The following is an 8,505-nucleotide window of genomic DNA, read 5'->3' as shown; positions in this document are numbered from 1 at the left end:
ATATTTGTGACTGTATCTGATCATATTACAGGTTTTACTTAATTTAATTATACCCATGTCCTTATGTATCTTATGTTATTTCAGGTAATAAAGTTAGACAAAATAAATAATGTTAATGGTTATCTTCTTTAGCTATAATGTTATTCTTTATAGCTCATAATACAGTGCTCCATACTTACAAAAATTAACTGGAAAAGGTTACAAATACCTCCAAATTTTGTTAACAGCCCTTCAAATTTATTTGTATTTAAAAGGCTTTAATACAGAAAGAAGAGAATCTCTGATTTGCACAAAGCTTGGAAGAAAATGAACATTTTACACACTGTAAGTGAAAGCAACAGAAGCTTAATTAGAAAATAAAGAGTTTTGGGACTCAGTCAGATTCCGATTTGAACTCCAACTCTATCACTTACCTAACTACCAGGCTGTGTAATCTTGGGCAAATTTCTTAACCTAAATTTTACTTTTCAAAAGGTGACAGAATTTATTTAACAGACCAGACATGTTCGATAAATGTCAGCCATTGGTAAATATACAACAGCTACTTTGGTTTTAAAAGATTTTATTTATTTACTTGAAACAGAATGAGAGCTAGAGAGAGAGAGAGAGAGAGAGAGAGAGAGAGAGTGAGCAGGGTGGGGGAAAAGGGAGAAGGAAAGGCAGGCTCTCCACTGAGCGGGGAGCTGGACCCGGGGTTCCATCCCAGGACCCTGAGATCATAACCAGAGCTGAAGGCAGACTCCTAACCGACTCGGCCATTCAGGCTCTCCTATCTACAACAGCTACTTTGCTTTGAGAAAGTTTGCAAAATTTGGGTGAAAAGTCAATACTGAGTTTTCCCTGTTCACATGGGTTTCATTCAGCCTGTTTTGATTTTGTACACAACTGGCTGGAATCCTGATAACCATCCTAACTAGATCCTTCCCTCAAACTACTTCAAATTCAAATGATATGGACCTATACTTCCAATTTCAAGTATTATGTCAAGTCTCAAGAACAACTTCTTTAAGATTCATCCTTGATCCAGTCAAGGATTTGGACTAGAAGCCACTTCCTTTGGGTGCCAACTCACAAGTGGATTAGTTCTGTCGGTCCCAGTGCTAAGTTCCTCCAGCTCACAGCATGCTCTGAGACTATGTACATCTCAGTTAGTGGTAAATGCTTAATAATGTCAAAATAATTTTTTAAGATTGATTGATTTATTTGAGAGAGAGCACGTGTGAGCAGGGGGATAGAGAGAGACACACACACAGAGAAAATCTATATGTAGACTTCCCACTGAGCATGACTGGGGCAAGATCCCAGGACCCTAAGATCATGACCTGAGCCGAAGCAGTTTCGACCGAGCCACCCAGGTACCCCTCAAAGTAATTTTAAAAATTGTTATCTGAAGGAAGGGTACTGGCACTTACTGAAGGCCAAATATGTACTAGTTAACTGCTGTTAAATGATAAACTGAGGGACATTAAAACGTGTAAGAGTTTATTTGAACAAAAATTTATTTGCATCAGGCATCACCAAACCAGAAGTGATTAGAAGCACTCCACAGACTGTAGCTAGGGGCAAGGCTTTTATATGGAAGACATCGAAGCAAAGCAAGAAAATTATTTGATTGGGTATAGCTCAAGGGGTTGCATTCTTTAGGAAAGCCTAGTTGACTGTGACGGGTCGTCCTTAGGTATAGACTGCATAATCTTGAGGCATTTACAGGCTTAGGTTTTGGTTTGCTTCTGTAGGCTGCTAAGGCATTGGAGCCACCTCAGTCTAATGGCCTCCTTACTTAATTAATTTAACACTGTGCTATGAGCTAGGTTACCCCACTTACCTCTTAATTCTCGTAGTAAATAACGCTCAGAGGTAGGAATGTTTTGAAAGCAGTCTGAAAATATCAAACAATACCAATAAATTATTATTACCCATATCAACCATCATCCTGGGAATATATCCCAATTTGAAAAATCCTCAATTTTATATATGTATATATGTATATATGTACATATATGTATATGTACATATATACATATATACATACACACACACACACACACACACACACACACACACACATATATATATATATATATATATAGTTTTTTATCAGTCTGCTGCAGCAGTTGTCCAACATCTGAGGACCTGTCTGAGCCTTTAATAGTCTTGTATATACAAGGCTGCAGGATCCTTCTGGGAGAGAACCCAGATTTAATTACATTGGCCAGCTCTGACAAAGCCAGTCAAGTAATAATGCCTTAATTATCTTGGGAGAAGAGTGATTTTGAGCATAGGGTGGTGTATGTCACTCAGATCTATCCTTAGTCTCACATTCAATAGGGATTCAGAGTAGATGGAATGAAAATAGATACCTTAAACAGTCTTACTAAGCTTTCCTAAGGCAGTACTCACAAATTAGCTGTACAGTTAGGGTACTGCTCCCACAGGGGGAAAAAAAAGGGAGGGAAAGGAGGCATTTTCAGGATGACTTTGCTAAAGATCTTTGGTTCTTTGTGTCTTTGCATTAGCAGTGGTCCTTATTATGAGGATGCTGTGTCCAGAACAGAGCCAAAACAGAAGCAATGCCCAAGGGAGACATAGTGATATCCACAGTAGTTACAAGTGCCAAGCAAAGGCTACCTGCAAGGCAGCTGACCAGATTTGTTCTTAATAATTAGATGCTCTTTGGGAATTCCCAAAAATGCTTGGAAGGAAGGGAGCAGAGTCAAGCCTTTGGAGAGATTTGAAGTTCTGCTGGTGGGGCAAAGCCAGCGAAGGACAGGTTATTATTATTCTTGTGATTCCTCTTGTAATCATAAATTGACCAAGCTTGGGAAATCCTGGGTCACAAGAGAAAGTGTATAGACTTTCTCATTATAGTAAGAATTTGAGGCAGCTTGTGTATAAACAGGATGTTTTTAACTTTAATCATTTGAAATGTGCTTGGTGAACTTTTTCTTTAAAAGTAACTCTGGATAAAATTCATCTGTAGGATAAATTATCATGTTTTTAATGCCAAAAATAAATACCTGCTATGTCTTGCAAACACAGATTTTTCAAAAATGTTTCAAAACAGGTATATTTATAGCACCTTGTTTCTCAAAAATTCTTTAATAATTATATTCTAAACTTTCAGTTGGGTCCCATTTATATAGCCTTGGCAAGCCCAATGGAAGTCTTCAATTGGTTATAATAAAGTGGCAGGACATATAGGAGACAGAATCTGCAATGTTAGCATTACTGCACAGTTGTGGGAATGCTGAGATTGGTTAGATGGTAGGAAGCTGAGAAGGTCAGACTTATCTGTGGTCTGTTTCCCCCATCACAATATCAGCTCCATGTGTTCAGGGTCTTTGGTTAGCTCAAGGCTATAGTCCCCAAACCAGGATGGTGCTTTTATGTACTTTTATAATTTTTCAGCATTATAATGAATATTTCCTGAATGAATATAATCAAATCTATCATTCAAATCTCAGGTAGGATGAAAAATTTTACCATTAACAAATTCATCACGGAGTCAACCAACTGACATGTAAATACAGGACACGTAAGACACATTACACACACACACACACGTTTATCACACATTATGGGAAGAACATGCTTCCCCATATATAAAGCACTACATTTTTAATTTATTTTACCCATTATAGTGAATACTAGATCATGTGACATGTCCTAATTAACTGAAAAAATTATTTTAATATGATCTCAGTCATTAAGAAATAGAAAACAGAAATGATGATAGCATTTGTCTTTGATTTCCCTTTCTGATTTTTTTGGGCAAATAATGCTGGGTAGATTAACTGCAGTCAATTATACTGTATATCTGAGAATAGAAAATAAAAGTGTAGCACATTAATGGGTGTAGTAGTGATAAATGTGTGGGTAAAGTAAATGAAAATATCTAAAGCAGCAGAGATCAAAAGAATATACACATAAAAACTTTCAAAATACTTATTTTTAAAAACTAATTCCCCAAATTGAAAAAAATAGCTGTATATCAAATTTTTTATAACATGTAGAAATTATTTATTTCCAGTGACTTTAGAACACAGTGCAGAACACTGCAATGACAAAAAGAACTAAAAAAGACATTTTAAATTTCATTCAGTCATTTTCTTGGTACTATTATTATTAGATTTGTTATTTGAAATTATTTTCCTTATAGTGAGGATAAACACATTTTTGAGTTAATAACATTAAGAATCAAGAATTTCAGTATAAGAGAAAAAAAGACCTAATCACAAAATCAAAGAACAAAGTAAAACATTGTAATAGTAAACAGAATTGAAATGATCTTTAAAAATGCATTTTTTCTTGGTGTACAGACTGGAATGGCTAGAAACATTGCCAATCCAGTAGAAAAGAATACTCCTAGTACCTAGAGTCTGGGCTTTAATATCATTCCTCACTACAATGAACTAGGACTCCTTGAATAAACAGCTGATATCAGGTCTGGGGCAGGAGAAGTACAAGATGAATCAGGGAGATCTCAAGCCAAAAAGGAAAACAGTTTTTGAATATTAATGGAATCTCATTAAAAGAACACAGAAGGGGTGCCTGGGTGGCTCAGTCATTTGGGTGTCTACCTTTGGCTCGGGTCATGATCCCAGGGTCCTGAGGTCGAGCCCTGTGTCGGGCTCCCTGATCAGCAAGAGGCCTGCTTCTCCCTCTACCACTCCTCCTGCTCGTATTCCCTCTTTGACTGTTTCTCTCTCTGTCAAATAAATAAATAAATAAAATATTAATAAATAAATAAATAAACACAGAAGCCAGTTTAAAGGGACTCCTGCTGGTCTCAGAACAATCGGCCATTATCATACTAATGCAGTGGTTAATACAGCATTATTATTTATAGGATGAACAGATATTCTGTCTCCTAAAATCATGCAAGTTTAAGTACATATCATCTATGACATACTATAGCCAAAAATGTTCCAACTTAATCTAACTTTAAATGTATCTTCTAGTTTCTCAGAAATACAGGCAACGCACAACCTACATCAGTGCTTCTCGAACTGCAGTGAAAATCCAATACCTTTTTAAATTAAATTATCTTAAAAAATAAAATTTATATTCAATAAAGGATTTTTTATTTTTCAATATTCATATAGTCAAATAAAACTATCTTTCTTTATAAAACTTATGGTTTTCCTGTTAATGAAGTTTTTCCAGGCCCTAAATTAGACATAGTCTCCCAAATTTTCTTCAGTTTTCTTTCTTTATAAATTAATTTTTAAAAATTTTTAATTCCTCTTTCCTTCATTTTTAATAGGTTATGGTTTCCTTCCATCTGACTATCCAGTTGTTTTGGTACTACTGATTAAACTATTGTTCTCACTGATAAGAAATACCACTACTACCACATACACATATATTGGGAACTATTGCTGGACTTTCTATTCTGTTCTACTGATCTATTTCTATGTCATTATAATACTAATTTGACTACAGTGACTTTGTAGTATGTTTTGTTTTCTGTTAAGGAAAGTCTCTGCTACTCTTCTTTCTTATTCTATTATTTCTAGTGGAGTTCCTCATCCCCTGCTCCCCAGCTCAGTTTTTCCACTAATCTCTTAGATTTTCCATGTTTTCACTGTCATCAAGGGGCAAAAAATAATTTAATCTTTCTTTTTCCATGTCCATACCAATTATTGTATTATCTTATTTAACTGCATTCACTAGGACTTCCAAAAATAATGTTGAGTAACAATGATTATGAAGGGACACCTAGCTTGTTCCTGTTTTCAATTAAAACATCTTCAATATTTTACTGCTTACCAAAAACCAATAACAAGTGTTATTCTAAACAATCTTTATCATATTTCTATACCCCTTCTGGTTTTGTTCTTTCTTACTGGGAATGGTTGTTGAATTTTATCAACTTCCATCTCATAATCTATGGGCATGATCACTTTTTTTCCCCCTAAGTGTGTTGATATAAGAAATTCAGCATTAGCTTTCCTGATATTGGAATCATCTTTGCATTCCTGGAAAAGAACGTGTACTTGTTGATAGCATAAAATTCCTTTGATATTTTGAGAATGAAGATGATAATTGTAGAATGAAGAAAATGTAAGCAACTCCAACATCTATTAACTATGGAATAAATAAATAAATAATATATCCATAATAGTTATTATACAGCAGTAAAAATGAATAAACTACAGCTACATGCAATATCATGAACAACTCTTAGGAATGTAATTAATTTTGAATGAGGAAAAGATACAGAGAAAACACAGCAAGATTTCATTTATATAAAGTTCAAAAATATTCAAAACTCAGCAATATATTAGGAGCACAGATATGTGTGGTAAAACTATAAAGAAAAAGAAAGGGAACAATAAACATAAAATTCAGAATAGGGTGGGACAAAGACATTGGATTGGACCAAGGGCATATGACAATTGCAAACGTAATGGTAATGTAGTTTTTCTAAAACTTAATCATGTGTACAAATATCGATGTCCTATAATTATTTATACCTTACAACAATTTATATGGGTTTTCTCAATATTTAATCAAGACAATAAAACGAAATAACCTGATGAGCAAATTGCCATAACAACTTCTGTGAAAAATTACCATCAATAGCTATTCTAGTAATAACAGTAAGGGGAGTTCTTTCACTCATTACTTTTTATTGAGCACATACTATGTGCTATCACTGCTCAGCAGTGGGTGAGCAAAACAAGACAAAAGCCTTACTCTGTTGGAGCTTGCATACAGTGGAACAGAATCAAACTACTTATTGCTGGGGCGCCTGGGTGGCTCAGTGGGTTAAGCCTCTGCCTTCGGCTCAGGTCATGATCTCAGGGTCCTGGGATTGAGCCCCGCATCGGGCTCTCTGCTCAGCAGGGAGCCTGCTTCCCTCTCTCTCTGCCTGCCTCTCTGCCTACTTGTGATCTCTGTCAAAAAAAAAAAATTTTTTTTAAAAAACAAAAAAAACTACTTATTGCTATTTTCTATACCTAGAAAAGCTATCTTTTTCACTAGCAATTTGCTCAAATTTAAGGTGTTTCACAACTACATTCTCTATAACAATTGAAAAAAATACATATGTTACATACTCCTCTGATTGAAAAGTAGATCTTATTTTAGCCTTTGAAAACTTTGTTATAAATCTATGTTTTATATTAAAATCATTCTTTTCTTACATATTGTTCCTCAAGTTTGTAGTCATCACTGTCCAGTAAGGGTTTTTGAGCAGCTGCATATCTTCTGATAGATTCTTCCACCTTGAAACAAGCAATCTTAATTGTAGCATGTCAAGAAAAGCAAAGAAATACATATTAAATACATTTAAGTATTCACAATCCATGTTTTTTATGGCCTTTGGTTAGAAGTCTTAGACTTATTTACTTCTGCAGTAACTTTTGCAGGAACCAATATAGATTGGGTATTTTAGTCCCTTTCCTTAGGGTCATAGAATGTACAGATACTTATGTTAAGATCTCTCTGGTCAAACCAATAATGTTCAAGCATAATGAAAAAGGTAACTAGTTATTCCATGTAATTCTACATAATTATAGAAAAGAAAATTATGTTCACTTAACAGTGCCAAAAATGAATACAGTAAGTGATGCAATCTACTTTTTATTCTGACCCAAAACTTTAACAGCAAGTTGATGACACCTCTTTGAAGTGGAGCCCAGACAAGACTTAATTCACTAAGTGTGAATATATGTAAACTTGCCATGAGACTACATTTATTTTCAGCCAGTACCAAGCAATCCTCTTAGGTATTTCTAAGCTATTTTATACACAAATAATTCTTACATGTTAAAAGACTAAAGTTGCCCACAGTCCTAAATTATGAAGATTATATATAACATTTATATAAGTAATAATGCTCTTAATTTAAAATAAGGTCTTTCTGACCAATGATTTAAATTGTACCTGCCTAATTTGTGGTTTTCAATCATTTTTTACATGAATAAGTAAGTTTCAATAAAACTCAAAACTAAATATGTCCAATATGTGTTATGTAGGCAGAGGATGGGAAAGTGGAGAACTCTTTGTTTTTTCTTTTAAAGAGGTGTATTAAAGCCAGATTTTATTTTTCATTCTACACAAAGAGATAGAATGGTTACATAGGCTATATATAAGTATTACTATCTCAATCTACAAATGATAAGCCAGGCTCTGAAAACTTTAGAGAGTATCTGCAAACCAGCAAATGATAGAACAAAGACTCTTACCTAGTTTCTCTATCCCAAATTTTTAATTCTTTCACCACACATATTACCTTTTTCAGTTAGAGTGAGTGGCTTTCAATATCAGGGCAAAAATACCATCAAGAGGAGAAATATTCTGAGATAGTCTAAGAAGTTTAGAAAAGATAGAGATTATCAGAAATTCTATTATGGATAGCTTTCACCTTTTCAAGCAAAATCTGAGAGTCCATTTCATCCTAGGCATACTGGATAAAAAAATGAAAAAAGAAAGTCCTTATTCTTTTTTTTTTAAGATTTTATTTATTTATTTGACAGAGAGAGAGAGAGATCACAA

This window comes from Martes martes, assembly GCF_963455335.1.
Source record: "Martes martes genome assembly, chromosome: 5".
NCBI lineage: Eukaryota > Metazoa > Chordata > Mammalia > Carnivora > Mustelidae > Martes > Martes martes.
The sequence above is the reverse complement of the archived record's forward strand: the minus strand, read 5'-3'. Positions refer to the sequence as shown.